The sequence below is a fragment of the Ornithorhynchus anatinus genome, chromosome 9 (assembly GCF_004115215.2).
Source record: "Ornithorhynchus anatinus isolate Pmale09 chromosome 9, mOrnAna1.pri.v4, whole genome shotgun sequence".
Taxonomy (NCBI): Eukaryota; Metazoa; Chordata; class Mammalia; order Monotremata; family Ornithorhynchidae; genus Ornithorhynchus; species Ornithorhynchus anatinus.
The window spans coordinates 20,726,891-20,746,614 of NC_041736.1; the positions used below are offsets into that span (position 1 = coordinate 20,726,891).

At 45.7% G+C, this 19,724-nt stretch overlaps 1 protein-coding gene across 5 annotated transcripts in view; it reads left to right on the plus strand.

Annotated features, from left to right (window-relative positions):
- Nucleotides 1–2,452: 2,452 nt before the first annotated feature.
- Nucleotides 2,453–19,724, plus strand: part of OSBPL6 (oxysterol binding protein like 6) — a 140,187-nt gene continuing 122,915 nt past the window's right edge. For 3 of the 5 annotated variants that reach the window (XM_029071641.2, XM_029071642.2, XM_029071643.2), the window contains exon 1: nt 2,454–2,572. The gene's annotated coding sequence lies outside the window, so the exon portion shown is untranslated. Of the gene's footprint in view, nt 2,573–19,724 lie in introns of all 5 variants that reach the window. The other 2 variants (XM_029071640.2, XM_029071644.2) reach the window with 2 other exon arrangements.

Below are 19,724 nucleotides of genomic sequence, written 5' to 3' on the forward strand. Positions count from 1 at the left end.
AGAACGTGTCTATCAACCCTGTTATACTGTACCTTCCCAAGTGCGCTCTGCATACAGTAAGTGCTCAACAGATATGATTGATTGAGTGATTGATGGGGCTCGTAGTCTATAAGATCCAGACTTAGGGCAGTTTATCTGGGGAAGCCAAAGCAACACTGCCTGTCCTCAATCCCAAAGGCAAAAATCCCTCGGGTAGTGACCTGAGAGTCATGTATGGAGCAACGTGGGTGATCTTTAGGTACCTTGCTTAAGTGGGATGAATCAATCAGCCAATCAATGATACCAAGCTCTTAGTGAATGACTCTCCCGTCTGTTTGGACCCAGTAATTATGCCATTCCCTCAGCATGGAAGTCCCTCCCCACTAAAATCCACCAAACCACGTTTCCCAACTTCATTGTTTCCCAGAAGGCTTTGACGTAGGTGACAATCCCCCACCTCCCTGGTTATGTCACCCTATCAGCCTCTTTAGTACCTCTGTTTATTATTTATTTGCTTACTCGTGTTTCACTTTATTCTCTACTGTTACAGTTCTTAATGTAGTTTGCAATTTGCGGCCTGCATGTCTTCCTTATTAAGCTGTAGGCTTCTCTATGAGAGGGACCATCTTTTACTTCTGTTACGTATTTCTCCAAGCCTCCAGTCCAGTGCTTTTACCCAACAGCATATTGCTCTGCATGTAGTTCATGCCCAGTACAACCGTCCACATCTAGGGAGGCACTCAGTAAATGCTTTTGATAATGGCTGTAAAGTGTTCTGTCTCAGTTCACCCAGGCAGTCAGGGCAGGTGGCACTGCCCGGGTCGCAGTGGAGTGTGTATTTGATCAGGTAATGGGGGAGGCTTGGGGAAGGGAGGGAAACTGGACCCTGGCTCCCGGCTCTTGGCGTGGGCCCAAGCCCTGGAAGCTTCCTGGGTCGGTGAACCCAAGTCCGGGAAGCAGTGTGGGCTAATGGGTAGAGCCCGATCCTCGAAGTCAGAGGACCTGGGTTCTAATCCTAGCTCCGCGCTCATACTGCCTGTGTGGCCTAGGGCAAGTCACTTAATTTATTTGTGCCTCTGCTTCCTCAACTGTAAAATGAGGATTAAACCTGTTCTTCCTCCCATGAGCCCCAATGCAGGACGGGGAACTGTTGCCCCATCTAATTACCTTGCACCTACCCCATGCGCTTGATTGAAAGACTGTTGATTGATAGTAAGTGCTTCACTAATTCCTCTGGGAAGCAGCATGGTGTAGTGGCCTGGAGTCAGAAGGTCATGGGTTCTAATCCTGGACTCTGCCACTTCTCTGCTGCCTGGCTTTGGGCAAGTCCACTTCACTTCTCTGTGCCTCAATTCCTTCTGTAAAAAGGGGGGTGAAGACTGTAAGCCTCAGATGGGGCAGAGACTGTGCCCCACCCAATTTGCTTGTAGTAATAGTAATAATAATGATGGTATTTGTTAAGTGCTTACTGTGTGCCAAGCACTGTTCTAAGCACTGGGGCGGATACAAGGTAATCAGGATGTCCCATGTGGGACTCAGTCTTGATACCCATTTTACAGTTGGAGTCACTGGGGCCCAGAGGAGCGAAATGACTCGCCCAAGGTCACACAACAGACGAGCGGCAGAGCCAGGATTAGACCCCTCGTCCTTTGACTCCCAAGCCTGGGCTCTTGTCACTAGACCATGCTGCTTCTCCACCCGAGTGCTTAGTACAGTGGCTGGCATACAGTAAGCGCTTGAGAAACAGCCGGCCTAGTGGATAGAGCCCGGGCCCGGGAGTCAGAAGGTCATGGATTCCAATCCCGGCTCTGGCGCTTGTCTGCTGCGTGACCTTGGGCGAATCACTTCACTTCCCTGGGCTTTAGCTCCCTCATCCGTCAAACGGGTCTGGAGACGGTCAGCCCCACGTGGCCAGGGACTTGTGCCCAACCCGGTGTGCTTGTATTCATTCATTCATTCAATCAATCGTATTGATTGAGCTATTACTGTGTGCAGAGCACTGTGCTGAGTGCTTGGAACGTACAATTGGGCAAGAGATAGAGACAAGTCCTGCCTAACAACCGGCTCACGGTCTAAAAGGGCTGGAGACAGACGGCAAAACAAAACAAGTAGCCTGGCATCAATACCATCAAATTAAATCAATAGAATCATAGATCTTTACACATCATTAGTAAGGTAGAGTAATAAATAATTGCTGGGGGAGGGGAAGGGGCAGAGCAGAGGGAGGGAGGAGGGGGAATGGGGAGGAGGAGCAGAGGGAAAGGGAGGGCTCAGTCTGGGAAGGCCTCCTGGGGGAGGGTGAGCTCTCAGTAGGGCTTCGAAGAGGGGGAAGAGAGCTGGCGGATGGGAGGGAGGTTTGGCTTGTGTTCATTCATTCCATGGTATTTATGTGAGCGCTGACTGTGTGCGGAGCGCTGTCCTAAGCGCTTGGAATGTACAATCGGGCGACAGAGAGAGACCATCCCTGCCCACACCGGCTCACGGGCCTAGAAGGGGCGGGGGGGGAGACGGCGGGCGAGACCAAAGACGAAGCCAGGCGTGACCGCAGCGGTCAGCAGAGTGGCCGGCGCGCAGTCACCGTTGCCGGGGACAGGTCGGTCGGATTGAAGGGGAGGAGAAGGAGGGAGCGAGGGAGGGAGGGAGGGAGGAAGGGGAGGCGGTGGAGGCCGCTCCGCCTCGGGGCCGGGCCGGGTGTTGGCGGCGGCCCGGGAAGAGAGGAGGAGGAAGAGGTGGGGGAATGGGGGAGGCTCCTGGGCTGCAGGCGGGCTGCACTTGGCCACGGGTTGCACGGGTTTGCACGGGTGGGGGGGGTGGCTCTGCACGGTGACCGGCCGCGGGGCTACCGCCGGGGATCCTCCTCCGCCTGCGGGCTGTGCGGGCCGCCCCGCAATCTCCGGGCCCCTGATCCCCCGGAGCCCCCGCGCGCGGCCCCATTGCTCAGGTCGGTGCCTCCGCTCGGGGGAAGGTTCTGGGGGGGGGGGCCGGCCGACCCCGGACAGAGCGGGCAAAGCCGGGAGGGGCGCGGGCACCGCGGGTGTGTGTGCTGGGTGTGGGGAGGTTCCAGGCTCGCCCTCCTCCCTCAGTCTGCAGGGAAACGGGGGGACGGGCCGCCCACCATCGCCCCCCCACCAAGCCGAAGACGCCCGGCGGCCAGGGCACAGACCCCCCCCCCCCCCCAGATGCCCGGCCGCGCCTTGCTGGCCTGGGCACACTGCCCCGGCCGCCTGGTTCCCCCCCTCCCCGCCCCAGGTTGGCACCGGCAGAGCCCGGCCCCGGGGATGCTCAGCCCGGGAAGGGGGCGGGCAGACACCGGGGCAGAGCCCCGCGGCCGGCGGGCAACCCGGAGGAGGAAAAACAAAATGCCAACGTGCCCACCGGTGCATCTCGAAAAGTTGCCACTCCACTGATCTCTGCGGCCCAGCTCCCCGCCCTGACCTCCGGCGTGGTGCCCCGCACGGGGAACGGGGAAGGTGGCGGCCTTACATAATGGCATGCGTTGGCCCCCGTGGCAGGAGGGCCGGGGAAATCTTTCGGCGGTGAAGTTTGACTCCTTCCCACCTCCAGGCCCTGCAGCCGAAAAAGAAAACAAAAATCGTAGGTTCATTTTAAGGGGTTTCCATTTTACACGCGGGTGCTGTCACCAGCGGCCTCCCTCGCGTGGGGTTGCGAAACGGAGTTGGAGGTGGAATTTTCCCATCCGATCCTTCCCCCCGGGCCGAAGCCGCACGTGTCAGGGATCGATGAAGATGCTTAGTACCTGGCTATGCCTCTCCTTTTGGTTACGATCGCGGCGGGGACACGAGAGATCTCAAAATGTCCCCAACTTTGGCAACGCTCTTCTTCTTCCCCATATCCACCTTCTTGGTTTAGGATCTTTTTGGCCGTTCTGCAGGTCTGTATACGGGTGATATTCCTCCCCAAAACTACAGCAATGCAGATACTATAGACTAATAATAAATGAAACAGAAGCCCTTGCCCAGAGCTGAGAGTGAACTAGGTTTCCAAGGTCGAACAGGAAGCTGCAGTGAAACTTGAGTATTGAAAACCTACAGGGACTCTTCGGGAGCATCTCTGGAGTGCTAAGGGGAATCCCTGCCTTGTGTGGACAGTTTTTCTTTCTGCGTGTTTTTTGTTGACAGCGGGGATGGATGTGGTTTCTTTCTTCCTCTTCCTTTCATGGTAACTTAAGCAAGGTACTCAACAAAGTCTTTTGAAACAGGTTCGTTTCAGCACGCTGGATGTTGAAAATATGGCTTGATCTGAATTCGCCCAACTGATTGAGACTAGTTTATTTATGAAATGAAGTGGTGTTCAGTGGATAAGTTCATCAGATTCACAGTGTCTCTTTGTAATGTTTCCTGGGAGCTTCTTAAAGGATATCCTACAAATTCTCTCCCTCTCTCTGTCTCTCCCCCCTTCTCTCCCTCTCTGTCTCCCCCTTGCTCCCCCGTCTCCCCTGCTGTCTCCCTCTCTCTCTCCCTCTCCCTGTCTTTTCTTCCCTCTCTCCCTCTCTTTCCCCCTCCCCTCTTTCCCTCTCCCTCCCAAATATAATTTACCTGAAAACCATTTTTAGTAGGAGGATACATGTGATGACCTTCCAAGATGAAATTCTTGTAACTGTTAGGAAGCCACCATGAAACCTAATTAGATCAAATAGGTAATTCAGTTTGTAGTTAGTAAATGAGATGGGTTTTTAGGAAGGAGCTGTTTGACAGTTACATGTGCTTTATGAAAACTTGGCTCAGAGGTCTTTTTGCAGGTATACTTTTGTTAGGAAATACACCTAAATCAGGAAAGCAACATGCATCTCGGTTTCCCCAGTTGTCTTTCTGATCCTCAGATAGAGCCAGCAAACACACTGACTCACAAGGGGGAAGCAAGGTGAATCTATCAACAAAACCAAAAAAGTGAAATGAAGTAGTAAACAGATGCCTGCATTGTATCATAATACATGTATGTCTTCTATCCTCTGTAGGGAGGATCGATGTAAAGTTTAAGATTTCAAAGCTCATTCTAGGAACACTATGCAGTCATACTTAGGGCTGATTGTCCATTGTATCCAATCATAAGCCCCTGGGCAGGATCTGGTCTTACATGGGGGCTATCGTCTTCTCTAAACTTTGTCTTGGGTTTAAATCTTGTTTCCTGAATATCCTCTAACATCTGCTGCTTCCCAGTGTCCTTCCTGCTTTGTTTTGGGCCTCATAGCCATTTTCTCCCAGGTCCTCCCTGCCTTTCCTCTTTGACTTTCCTCGACCTGTCATTCCAGGGTTGGTGGGTATTACAGTCTTGCTTTTTCTTGCACATCTCCAGGTGACCAAATCTGGGTTTGAAGGTGGTTCCTCAAGGTCTCCCCCAGCCATAATGGTTTAGAGAGTGTGGGCAGGGAACATGTCTACCAACTCTGTTGTATGTACTCTCTCAAGAGTTTAGTACAGTGCTCTCTGTACACAGTAAGCATTCAGTAAATACCATTGGTTGATTGAAAGCCATCTTCTGAGAAATATAGTGGCAACTGAAGGCATCAAGATCCTAAAATGTAGAATAATTGAAATGTTGTCATAGGCAGAGTTTCAGTAGGCCCTGGCTTTCTTTAAAAACAAACTTAACTCATATCACCTACTAACAATTCAGACGGCGTCAAGTAAGCAGAAAGGCAAATCCATAAATTTCTAGCCTGTTCTAGGTTATTCAGGTCATTTGCTTCTCCTTTCCCACCCCTCGTCTTTAAGTTCAAGGGGAGTTGTTGTTTTTTTAATGGTATTTAGTGCGTAGTATGTGCCAGGCACTGTGTTAAGTGCTCAAGTAGTTTTGTGGATGAGCAGTCCATAGTGGAAACGGTAGGGTCATTAAATGGCCCAGCCTTAACTATGAGGTTTGGATGTCTTGCTGGGTCAGCTGTCACACGGTTCCTCCAAGCTTCCTGTTGTCACAGTCAGACAGCCTGTTGTTGGGTAGGGATTGTCTCTCTTTGTTGCCAAATTGTACTTTCCAAGCGCTTAGTACAATGCTCTGCACACAGAAAACGCTCAATAAATACTATTGAATGAATACAGGCTTAAGGTGGACCATGGGACTGACCCAGCAGTGGTGTTTATTATTTTGTCCTGGAGAGTTCACTCTTCAGTATTCCTCAGTCACTGGGTAGACAGGCGAATGGGAGTTGGAACCCAAACTAGGCTTCTTATGAAGAACTCCTCAGTGTTGGGAGGAAAGGGAAATTGAATTTATGAACTGAAAGGATACTTCCAAATTATCATTGGTTTTTCAGTGGACTGTGTTGTCTTCCTCTTCCATTAATGCAGGCACATGAGACTGGCTACTTCATGTCTTCAAACTGGAAGCTCTCTTAGGTTTAGCAGACGAGGCAGGGAGCTTCTGGCGTGTTTTTGACCTTTGCTGAAGTTGGTCCTACCATTTGTTCTCTGAGAATTGTATGTTGAGAGAGGGCAGCATAGGGTCTGTGGACACCAGTCGATCAATTGTTTGTATTTATTGAGTGATTACTGTGTGCAGAGCGCTGTACTAAGTGCTAGGGAGAATACAATATAACAGGCACGTTCCCTGTCCACAATGAGTTTACAGTCTAGAAGGGGAGAAAGACATTAATATAACTAAATTACAGTTCACTTCATCAGTACTGTGGGGCTGAAGGCCAGGTGAATAAAGGGAGCAAATCAAGGTGGCGTAGAAGGGAGTGGGAGAGAGGGAAATGAGAGGGCTTAGTCAGGGAAAACCTCTATCCTGAATCGGTCATTCGTATTTATTGAGCAGTTACTGCGTGCAGAGCACTGTCTTGATCACTCCAGGGAGTACAGTAAAGTAAGTAGACGTGATTCCTGCCCCCTAGGAATTTACAATCTAGTCGGGGAGACGGATCGTAAATTACAGAGAAGGGAAGCGACTGAGAATAAGACTATGTATGTACTTGCAGAGGGTGGGGTGAGAGTGCCTAATTGTTAAGGGGATAGTACTGAATGCATGGGTGAGGCAGGAGGGAGGGAAAATTGAGAGGGGAGATGGATTAAGGAAGGTTTCCTGGAGGAGCTGGAAGTTTAGTAAGTGCTTAATGAATGCCATTGTTTTTGTTATCATTACTACTGTTAGCAGGGCTCTGAAGATGGGAAGAGTGGTGAAATGTCAGATACAAAGTGGGAGCAAGTTCCGGGTGGTAGGGAGGGAGCAAATGATAAGTGGAGAGAGAAGTGAGTGAGACGATGTGAGTAGATTGGTGTTCGAGGTGCAGATCACAGAGACTGGGATTGTAGTGGGAGAGAAGTGAGGGGTGGGAGAGGCGGGAGAGCTGATTGGATGTATTATAATTGAGAAGCACTAATTTATACACACAGGGGACTTGGACTCCTATTTACTGTAGACACAGTCTCTTTTATAATGGTATTCGTTAAGAGCTTACTATGTGCCAGGCACTGTACTAAACCCTGGGGTAGATACAGATTAATCAGGTTAGACTCAGTTCCTGTCTTAATCCCCATTTTACAGATTAATTAATTGAGGCGCAGAAAAATAAAATTATCTGTCCAAGGTCATACAGGCAAGTGGTGGAACCGGGATTAGGACCCAGATCCTTCTGACTCCCAGGCCCGGGCTCCATTCACTAGGCCTTGCTGCATCTAGGTAATGATAATTTTGGTATTTAAGTGCTTACTATTGATATTGCTTAAATGTTGATATACATTGATAACAAGTTCACAATTTCTTAGGTGTGTGAGTGTTAAACGAAGCAAATTCTGTGATTGGTGACTAAGCTGTTGGATACTGCTGTGGGAAGCAGCATGGTCTATTGGGAAGAGTAGAAGCCTGGGAGTCAGAGGACCTGGTTTCTAATCCTGGATCCACCACTTGTCTGCTCTGTGACCACAGGCAAGTCACCTAACTTCCTTGTGCTTTATATGTGAAATGGGAGATAAATTCCTGTTCCTACCCTGAGAATCCTTTGTAGAACAGGGTCTGTGTATACCTACCCCATTGCTTGGCACATTTACCTGCTTAGTGAATGGCACAATTATTATTATTATCATTATTTTTGTAATTTGTGAGTTGTCCTTGAGAAAATAGAGTCATACCCATAATGATGGATTTTCTGAAGTAGCTACTAAGTTTAGTGTACTGTACTAAATACTTGAGAAGTTCTAGAAACCTTTCCAATTCTTATGGAATCTGCCCTCTTAACAGAGGAACTCATTTAAATTTAAATATTACTCAGTTGTTTAAAAAATAAAATTTTTGTGTGGATTGTCTTCAGAAGTATTTTGGATAAAAAGACCAAGCAGATTGAGTTGTAACTTCTCTCAATCCTTCCTGGTCAAATCGGTCATATCTTTCTCCCCCTGTAGACTGTAAGCTCTCTGTGGTCAGGGTCTACCAACTCTGTTGTACTTTACCAAGCATTTAGTACAGTGCTCTGCACACAGCAAGTGCTCAATAAATACCATTGATTCAGCATTTAGCACACTGTTGGTATTTGTAAGTGTGAAATGGTGGCAGTTTGAGGTCTGTATAAGTCTGTGAGAGGAAATTGCTGAGATCACATATCTCTTTGTAGCCTTAACTATAGCTTTTCCATCCCGAATGCAGTAGTACAAACATGCTGTGGAAGTTAGTCAAAACTGACCTAAATTGTTAATCATAATTGGTATGTCACAACAGACACAACAGAAGCAAAAATAATTGCATAGAGTCAAATTCTCAAGCTAAATGGATGCTATGCTAATATTCCAGAGAAAAATCATATTCTCCATGGATATAGGGAGGAATTTGTTTTGTATAATAATAATGATTGTGATGTTTAAGTGCTGTGTGTGCCAATCTTTGGACTAAGAGTTTTGTTTCTAAATTTGGTTGCATACTTATCTCTCTGAAGTGAGGGGGATAAACACATTCAGGGAATAAGTAAGTGGGATTGTTTTCTGTTTTGAATAGATTCTTCAAAAGTGAATGAGCTTGCAAGAAGTCAACCCTTGCTTCAAAACCTTTTCAAAATTTTAAGGAAGACCATGCTTGGAGATGGGTGACCTGAAATCAGTGGATGTTACAGAGTAACAATAGGAAGGCGAAGAATGAAAAGACCCTAACTCCTGTGATCACAATCCTGAGAGTTAGGCAAAGCAAAACCTGATCCTGCAGGTCCACAAAAAAGTTGTCTGTAATGAAAGTTTCTGGACAGTAAACTCTCTGTGAGCAGGGAACATGTCAACCAACTCTGTTGTATGGTACTCTCCCAAGCACACAGTAAGAGCTCAATAAATGCCATTGATGAGGAGATCAGAATTATTAGAGTCAGGAGGCAAAACCAGGTTGACTTCCATCACCACTGGGGCCAGTTAAAGAGTTGAATCTTATTTTTTTATTTGAGAGTCTAATTTCCTACATTCTCTCACATGTTTGAATATTGCTGCCTTTCATAAAGGGACCTTTTGATTCATCAAGGGCTTTATTAATGGGGTAGTCATTCAAGGTGGATTCAGGAAACAAAGAAAATGTGGCCATCTAGGTAAAAAAGTCATCCCAAAAAGGTGGCGGTTGCATCTAGTTTTATCATAAATACAAAATTTTGAATTTATGTCAGGCACTTGTGGTATAGGTATTTAAAATTTTTTATTATATACTGGTATAAGCTTAAACATTTTCTGGAAATTACTCTGGTATGAGTTTAGTGTGACCAAGTTTTGTACCTGACATCACTGAGAACACTGTACTTAGTACTTGAGAAAGTACAATACAATAGAATTGGTATAGATATGATCCCTGCCCACTAGAAGCTTATAATCTACAGGGGGAAGCAGGCATTAAAATAAATTAATGCAGTCACATCTTTTCTTCATGTAGACCTACATTATGATGGTGTAGCTGGTGTCTGACTGTGTTCTGTGTAACTTTTGTATGTTATTTAGCATTTTGGAGTCCATTTTTCAGCCCACACTCATTTCCTAAGTTTTGCACCCTTCAGATGGTATTCCTATTTCATTGGACTAATGATTTAAGCCCACTATTTTTAAGTAAAACTGTTCAAATCATCAACTCTGCCAGATTTTTAAAAATATATAAATAGAGGAGGGCTGTCATCGTTCATGTCTGAAAAAAATTGTAGGGCATCAAGATTCTATTCTATACTAGAATTTCCATAAAATCAGCTCAAGATGACACAGTGAGAGGAAAAGACCGGCTATCTTTCAAAACAATGGTTCTTCCCATGTCACTTGAACTATACTTAGTGACAAAATATCCATATCCAGATTACTAAACTCAGAGTCTCTCATGCATAGTGTTATCCCTTTTGTATTGCAGTGCTGTGACAGCGTACGTAAAGTCATCCTTCGCTTCCACTGACAGTAAGACCCCTACTAAGTTTTCAAGTATTACCTTTCCAGTCTAGACTTATCACAGCATAGACTTGGAGCGAGGGGAGGGAAGATGTTAGAAGTATATCATTGATTAAGTAGAGCAGCATGGCCTAGTGGAAAGAGCATGGGGCTGGGAGGCATAAGACCTGGATTCTAATGCCGGCTGTAATAATAATAATGTTGGTATTTGTTAAGCACTTATTATGTGCAGAGCACTGTTCTAAACGCTGGGGTAGACACAGGGGAATCAGGTTGTCCCACGTGGGGCTCACAGTCTTAATCCCCATTTTACAGATGAGGGAACTGAGGCACAGAGAAGTGAAGTGACTTGCCCACAGTCACACAGCTGACAATTGGCAGATCTGGGATTTGAACTCATTACCTATGACTCCAAAGCCCGGGCTCTTTCCACTGAGCCACACTGCTTCTCTTACACAGCTGTACCCACTGCCAGCTGTGTAACTTGGGCTGGTCACTTCTCCAGTCATTTTTATTCACCCAGCTATTGTCTAGTAAGAAGCAGCATGGCTTAGTGGAAAGAGCACGGGCTTGGGAGTTGGAATTCATGGGTTCTAATCTCGTCTCCACAACTTGTCAGCTGTGTGACTTTGGGCAAGTCCCGTCACTTCTCTGTTCCTCAGTGACCTCATCTGGAAAATGGGGATTAAGACTGTGAGCCCCACATGGGACAACATGGTTACCTTGAATCTACCCCAGTGCTTAGAACAGTGCTTGGCACATAGTAAATGCTTAACTAATACAAATACCATCATTATTATTCTCTGTACCTCAGTTTCTTTATCTGCAAAAGGGAGATTCATTACCTCTTCTATTCCCCAATTTAGACTATGAGCCCCCTGTGGGATAGGGAATGTGTATGACCTGATCAACTTGTATCTGTCCCATTGCTCTGACCTGATCAACTTGTATCTGTCCCAGTGCTTAGAAAAGTGCTTTGTAAAAACCCCCATTTTACTTAAATAAACTAACAATAATAATAGGGCAAGAACAGGGCTAGTGGAGCATCTTGTGCTGGACACAAATACTTAAAAAATCTAAATCTAGAATCCTGACAGGTTAAAGTTGAGATGGCAGTTTCCCGATACTTTCATTCCTTCCCCCAATCCCACTCTCATTTTCCAGATCCTCAGCCTCCCGGGAATGTCTGTTAGAGAGGGGAGGAGCACCCAGGCCCTGGAAAGTGTGGAGGGAGATGGTGACCACCTTCACAGATCACTGACCCCCCAAGCCACAGTCTAGAGACCCTGGTCTAGAAATAGGAGTCTGGATTGATCCTTCTGGACCGTAGACTCTTTGTGGGCAGGGAACATATCTACCACTTGTACTCTCCCAAGCACTTAGTACTTAGTGCTTCCAAGCACTTAGCACTCTGCACACATTAAGCTCTTAGTAAATTCCAGTGGTGATGATGGGGGCTGTAGATGAATGGAAAACTCACTGGTAAGGTATTTACTTTGGCCAAACTCACTGCTAGGATATTTACCTTGGCTACCTGGGGAAGAGAATTCCAGGATATTCCAGGGGGGAAAGAGCTTCCCATCCGGATTTAGGGGATTTAAATCTGGAGTTGATTATCTGCTAAATCGCATCTGATCGCAATGGAGGGATTAGGTCATTTCTCAGTTTCAAGATAATCCCGGTTGCAGGGCTTTAGTGGGAAGTGGTCTACCTCTTCTTCTCCCACACTCTCAGAGATAATCTGGCTGAGCATTTTCTCCTGCTATCATTATTATTATTATTATTGTTAATAATGATACAAATAAAAAATGTGATATTTGTTAAGCACTTACTATGTGCTAGGCACTTTACTAAGCCCTGGGTTGGATATAGGATATAAACTAATCAGGTTGGACACAGTCCCTGTCTCACATGGGGCTTTCATTTTCAACCCCCATTTTACAGATGAGGTAACCGAGGCATAGAGAAGTGAAGTGATTTGTCCAAGATCACACAGCAGACCAGCTGGGATTAGAACCAAGATCTTTCTGACTCCCAGGCCTGTGATCTATCCACTAGGCCATGCTGCTTCTCGTTAGGCCACACTGCTTGATGGTGAGATGATTGAACCATTTTTCAGTCATGTGAATAAAGTACAGACTCCATATCATAATTTGCCAAAACAGTCTTGTGTTATCACATATTTGTTAATGAACAAGATTGATTTTCATGTTTATAAAATTATTTGCTTAATCCTCTTATGTTTACCGCTTTACCGAGCAGCAGAACTGAGTGATCAGTTTCAATGAAAAGGGCTGTTTATTAGCCTGAAGGAGCAGCTATGTTTTTGTCAGTTTGAGGATGACACCTGGGACATTTTCTGCTGTCTTTTTTAAACCTCTCTAGAAAGGTCCAGAAAAACCCTCATGAGAAGCATTGTGGCTTAATGGAAGCAGCCCAGGTTTGGAAGTCAGAAGGACTTGAGTTCTAATTCTGCCTTTGTTACTTGCTTGGGTGTCCTTGGGCAAGTCATTTAAATTATCTGTGCCTCAATTTCTTCAACTGTAAAATGGGGATTAAATACCTCTTTTCCCTCCTACCTAGCCTGAGAGCCCCTTGCAAGATGGGGACTGTGTCTAAATTAATTTGTACCTACCCCAATCCTTAGAGCAGTGTTTGACACATATTAAGTGCTTAACAAATGCCATTAAAAAAAAAAGTCTCAGGTGACCAAAGCCTTCACTGGGTATCTGGCTTTCCCCAAGTCAGGCTGTCCTTTGTGCTCACACCTAGGGCCCCGCTTATCTTTTTCTTTTTTATGGCATTTGTTAAGCGCTTACCATTATGTCAGGCACTGTACTAAGCTCTTGGGTAGATACCAGCTAATTGGATTGGACATAGTCCATGTCCCACATGGACTCAGAGTCTTAATCACCATTTTGCACATGAGGTAAATGAGGCACAGAGAAGTTAAGTAACTTTCCCAAGGTCACAAAGCAGACAAGTGGCAGAGCCAGGATTAAAACCCAGGTCCTTCTGACTCCCTGGCATGTCCTCTATCCACTAGGCCATATCTCCCTGGCTGGGTGGTGATTTTTTCCTTTCTAAGTCTGTGGTAATCAGCAGACACAGAGAGGATTTCATCCCCCTGACAATCACTGCCCCCTTTTCAGCAGTTGACCAACAGTCAATGGTATTTATTGAGCATTTACTGTATATAGAGCATTGTTCCAAGTGCTTGGAAGAGTGCAGTATATCAGACTTGGTAGACACTTTCCCTGCCCACAAGAAGTTTACAGTCCAGAGGGAGCAAGTCATGGAGAAGACAGTCCTCTAGACTAAGCTCGTTTCGGTAGGGAATGTGTGTACCAACTCCATTACATTGTACTTTCCCAAGTGCTTAGTACAGTGGTCTGCCCTCAGTAAGCGCTCAATAAATATGATTGGTTGATTGATAGAAGAGGCTGGGAACGTGATTCAGACTGACCCGAGAAAGGGACTTTACTACTGGGTTTGGCCTCTGGACTTAATTTGTGCTGATCCCAGAAGCTCCTTTGGCTGAACTGAGGTTGTGGGGAATTGAGTCCGTGGAGAGAGGCTGGCGGCCGCAGGAGACTGCCAGAGGAGGCAAGATGGGGGCAATCAATCAATGGTATTCACCATGCAGGACACTGTACTAGACGTTAGGGAGAGTACATTACAGTAGAGCTGGCAGACACGATCTCTGCCCTCAGGGAGCTTGCAGTCTAGTGAATTTTATTTGATTCTAGTGAATAAAATATGTGTTTTCTCTGCCCCGCGAGCCCTGTATGAGATGGGTACTGTCTGGCTGGATTATCTTGTATCTACCCCAGCACTTAGTACGGTGATTGGTACCTAGTAAGTGTTTAAGGACAACTATAATATTGTTGTTCTTTCTCTAGCAGCAGCCTCAGGCACATCCAGGTGAGTGGTAATTTGCTGATTGTAAGGGCCCAAGTCACAGCTGAGACCTGGCCTCCTAGAACACAGGGTGGGTCGATTGTACTTTTGAGTTTTATCTTCTCTTTTGCCCTTCTTAAAATTTACAAAATGTATGAAGCTTTATTTTTTTAAAGAACTTTGGCAACTGTGTCATTGCTGTTGGGTTGGATTCAGTTTATTCCAAGCTTCTTGATCTCATTTAAATATAGGTAGGACAAAAACACTCTTCTGAAATCTGGTATTGAGACTTAACAGTGCAGTCAGTTACCTTTAGGCATGGCAGTAATTTTGAAAATTAAAAGTACTTCAGGGACAAAACTCATAACTCTATTCCAGGGATTTGTCTGAGGATTCTTTGGGTAACCATTTGGGTGTCTGGATACTATTTGGGCAGAAAGACAAATCTGTGCCATTCCTAGTAACGGTATTGGTTTCTGTTTGGGTGTGTTTATATTTGGATTATGGTTCATACTTAAAAAAACCCTTCAAAAGCCTTTTCCTAGCCTTATGTAAAAGGGATGAAGCACCCATTAGATTTTCTACTATTTAAAGAAACTTGGAATCATCCTGCTCACTTCTCTGCAGCAAATGTGAAATAGATATTTGGAGAGGGGATGGTGGCCTGTTGTAAAATGAATTCTTCAGAGTTTGGCAGCTGAACCTCGAAAATGCCCTATGGTAGTCTACTCTACAGGCTCAGAGTTTTTTTTCCTCACTCACATTGTCACTTGTTTTTGTTTTTTTATAATGTTCAAGTATGTTCTAGATTGTTTATTTTTCTAAATAGAATGCTCGTGCATTATGTTTTAGCAGAGTTTGTCCAAATCCTAGTTAGTGAGACTCCCCTCCCCGCCACCCATCGTGGGTCAGGACAGCTAAAATTTTGGGCTAGAGGAAGACATTTTGTGTGTTTTGGGGAAGAATTGAGCAAGCTCAACCAATCACTTGTGTTTATTGAATGCTTACTGTGTGCATAGCACTATACTAAGCTCTTGGGAGAGTGCAGTATACAGTAATAATAACTATGGTATTTGTTAAGCACTTACTCTGTGCCAGGCACTATACTAAGCGTTGGGGTGGATTCAAGCAAATTGGATTGGACACAGTTCCTGTCCCATATAGAGCTCACAGTCTCAATCCCCATTTTACAGATGAGGTACAGAGAAGAGAAGTGACTTGCCCAAGGTCACACAGTAGACAAGTGGCAAAGCTGGCATTAGAACCCATGCCCACAGGCTTCTGATTCCCAGGCTTGTGTTAGATCCATTACGCCATACTCCATGCCCACAATAAACTTACAGTTGAGAAGGGGGGAGAGGTGGTGTAATCTTTGTGTAATGGTCCAAGAAGAAGGGGGAAATTGGAAATCTGGTTTTCTGACCCATGCTTCTCATCATGGACTCTCAAAGCTCGAGGCGATGACCCTACAAAAATCCTGCCAAATAGCGAGATTCTAAGAGCTCCAGAAAAAAATAGGGTACCTTCCTTAGTAACCCATTCCGGGGTGTAGCAACCATTTCTACCCCTCACTTTTCAGGGCACCAGATGACTTGGGTCCATGCCTGTGCCTGTTTACCTTCAAGGCGGCCTCTCTCTGGGAAGAAGTCAGGGGAAGGTGTGGGTCTGCCCAGGGAGAGGGGCCTGAGGCGACTGCCCCATGTGACCAAGTGACCCAGGTCATTTCTCATAGAAACAGTTCTATAGCCCTTTCTATCACCCCAGGGCTATCCTTATATCCATTGGCCACTGTTTTTTTCCTTAACCTGTGGGGTCCAGAAGCAGATATGTGATTCTTCCAGCTTCTGAGCAATGCTCAGACTAATAAGTGATGTCCTTACATTTTTGCTTTCTGCCATCCTGTTTATTCACCTCGGATTTGGGTTTGCTTTTTATAACCTCACCATTTTGCTGGCTCATGCTTTGCTGATTATACACAGTGAACCTTGGACCTTTTTCAATCTAGTTCCCCTACCAGGACTTGAGCAGTTCATTTTTCCGGTACAGGTTGTCTCCACCTAACTTCATTGTTTTTTGGGGTTTTTTTTCCCTCCCCAAGTCCTCTAGTTGGAACCCTGTCCTTCAAGATAATAATAATAAGAATGGTATTTGTTAAGCGCTTACTTTATGCCAGGCACTGTTCTAAGCGCTGGGATAGATATAAGGTAATCAGGTTGTATCACATGGGGCTCGCAGGCTTATTCCCCATTTTCCAGTTGAGGTAACTGAGGCACAGATAAGTTAAGTGACTTGCCCAGAGTCACACAGCTGACAAGTGGCGAGATGTTGGTGACTCAGTGCCCCCGGCTCTGTTCAAGAAGTAGCACGGCTTAGTGGAAAGACCACGGGACTGGGAGTCAGAGACCCTGGTTCCAATCCCGGCTCTGCCCCTTCTCTGCTCTATGGCCCTGGACAAGTCACTGAACCTCTTCTGTGCCTCTGTTCCCTCATTTGCAAAATGGAGATTCAATACCTATTCTCCCTCCTACTTAGATTGTGACCTCCATGTAGAACCTGATTACCTTGTATCTACCCCAGCGTTTAGTACAGTACTCGACGTATAGTGAACTCTTAACAAATACCATTATCCAGATCACTAATGAAGACTCTAGATCCACCGGAGTGAGTTCTGACCTTAAGAGAAGTCCATTTAAATCCAGCTGCTCATCACACTTTGAATATGACCCAGTTTTGTACCCACCTAATTGTCTCGCTTCTGAAGGCAGAACAAAAAAGCTTTCTGAGCTAGGAACTTCCCTTTTATCAGACTTATTCCTCTCTATAGAAGATTAATCTCTCTCCTCCTTTGTATTTACACTTGTGATCCTGAATATGTTTATCCATTGTTTGCCTGAGAACTGCATAACAATCTTTTGAGAGAGAAATTACTGTAAACCTGTCAATCTGGGAGGTGGTTTTAAGAGCTCTAGGTCTGAGGTTGATAACTGGGGAGAGACATAAATTGCTGAGCACTTGTACGCCTCTCTCTTTCTTGCTGAGGATTTCTTGCTTATTCTGAAGTAGCAGGGCCATTGATAGGGGTCACACTGCATGAAAAGGAAAAGGGGGAATCTATGGGTTGCCCCGTTCCCCATCAAGCTAAGATTTACAGCTTCCTTACTCTGGGGTGAATGAGGCTTGCCTATGTGGAAACACTGTAAGAGGAGGGGCTATATTTGGAAAAGAACCTCGCTATTCCAGCCAGTCAAAAAAAAATGATTTGTATCAGTAATAGGATTGTTTTGTCAGGTTCCACGAAATTATCGGTAAGTGACCCACACTTCTGACAAGGGGATAGTTTTCTAGGTACAGATGAATTGTATTTCAGTAAAGCAAGTTGGGGGCAGATGAAACATCTAAGAAACACAGGCAAAAATCTCAGTTGCTTGGATGGTCTCTAGCTGGTCTTGTAGAAGCAGAGTGCAGGGGACAGGAGTTGAACTTGGCCCATTCAGAATTAGATTACAGAGCTGAAATAGCTACGTGTGATCAAGCAGAAACTCCTGACCATTGTGTTCAAAGCTCTCCACCAGCTTTCCCCCACTTACATGTTATCCCTCTCCTGGATTGTAAGCTTCGTGAGGGCAGGGATTGTGCCTCCCAACCCTATTTATTTTACTCTCCAAAGTGCTTAGAACAGTGCTCTGCGCACAGAAAGCACTCAATACCATTGATTAATACTTCCAGCTCCCACTCATCCCAAGCTGACCTTCTAAATGTACCGGACAATTGTCTTTCCTGACTCTGACCCCTCGTCTTATTGTTTCCCTTGCCTGAAACGCCCCTCCCATACAAATATTCTCCCCATCTTCAGACACCTCCTGAAATCCCACCTGCTTTAGGAAATCTTCCTCAGTTAAATCTCAACACCCTAAGTTATTTCAGTCCAACTTTCACTCATAACATTGTGTATCTCTACCTGTCCCCTGCACCGTATGTTTCCACCCAGTTCTGCCAGAACACGTATTTTCAGGGTCTTTTAGGTAGAATGTTGTCAGAGGATTGGGAAAATTTCTTCTGACAGCGGGAGCCATTTGAGATTCGGGACACCGTGATGTTAGAAGAAATAGCTCGCATGAATGTCCATAGGTACATGGCATTGGACGCAATGAGCACGGTAGTGACTTCTGATATTTTATGGTATTGATGCCTGTCTGCTTGTTTTCTTTTGTTGTCTGTTTCCCCCTTCCACACTGTGAACCCGTTGTTGGGTAGAGATTGTCTCTATCTGTTGCCGAAATGTACTTTCCAAGTGCTTAGTACAGTGCTTTGCACATGGGAAGTGTTCAATAAATGCGATTGAATGAATGGATGAGTTTTCTGTAGCATAGAGTATTTCATATTCAATTATTCATATTCACTTATTCAGCTATTTCCCCTTGATATATCATGCTATTATCCGTATGTATCCTCATTCTTTCTCTTGATCCCACTATTTGTAAATAATTTAAATTAGCCTGGCTCCCCCATCAGCTTGTGAGCTTCTAGCAGGCAGAAAATGTCTTTTGCATCTGCCGTCCTCTCCTAAGTGCTTAGCACTGTGCTCTGCAAAGAGGAGGGGATCAGTAAATATTGACTGATTGCCCTATAGGGTTCAGAGGTAATGCTATTTGGTTGGATTTGAGCCATTTGTGACAGAGAAGTCTACGTGACTGACAATCCCTTTGGTACAGTGTGTGTATAAAGGTTGTTCCATGTCATACGGAAGCTTTTGAATCCTGAATGCGCCTCTGCCTCTTGGCACTGCAATCTTTATCGACCCACTCTGGGTCACTCTTGTCTCCCATCTGCCCTCCCCCATAACACATTGTCTGAGGTTTTGCTTTATTGCCTCTGAAAACGTTTCTTCTGTCTTCCTTCTTTATGTGTGTGAGGGTAGTAGTGGAAGGGGCTGGACCTCTCCATTTCAATCAGAAATTAGCGTCTGGGCTGCCTCCTGATCCGTGAAATGGAGCTTAAGGAGACACAAGGTCTTTGGGCATCGTCTTAATGTCTGGATTGAGGCTTTTAATCATTCCATTGTCTTTTTAAAATGTTTCCTTGCGCGTCTAGGAATGCTTAGGCAAATCAAGCATCAGGTTCCGAAGAATTGCCAATGGAGGCAATCTGGTAAGCTCCACCTGGCAGGAACTCTGATTTCGGGTGTGTGCTCCTCAGCACTAACTGTGGTGCGCTGCAGCAGTACTGGTCGTAATAGTCTTACCCGACAGGCAATTACTCTCCCCCTTTTCAAAGTCTTACTGAAAGCACATCTCCTCCAAGAGGCTTTCCCTGACTAAGCCCTCCTGACTTAGGCTTTTTATTCATTCGCCCCAACCCAGCCCCACAGCACTTACGGCCAGACCTGTGAAGCAGCGTGACTCGGTGGAAAGAGCCCGGGCTTCGGAGTCAGAGGTCATGGGTTCGACTCCCAGTTCTGCCACTTGTCAGCTGTGTGACTGTGGGCAAGTCACTTCACTTCTCTGT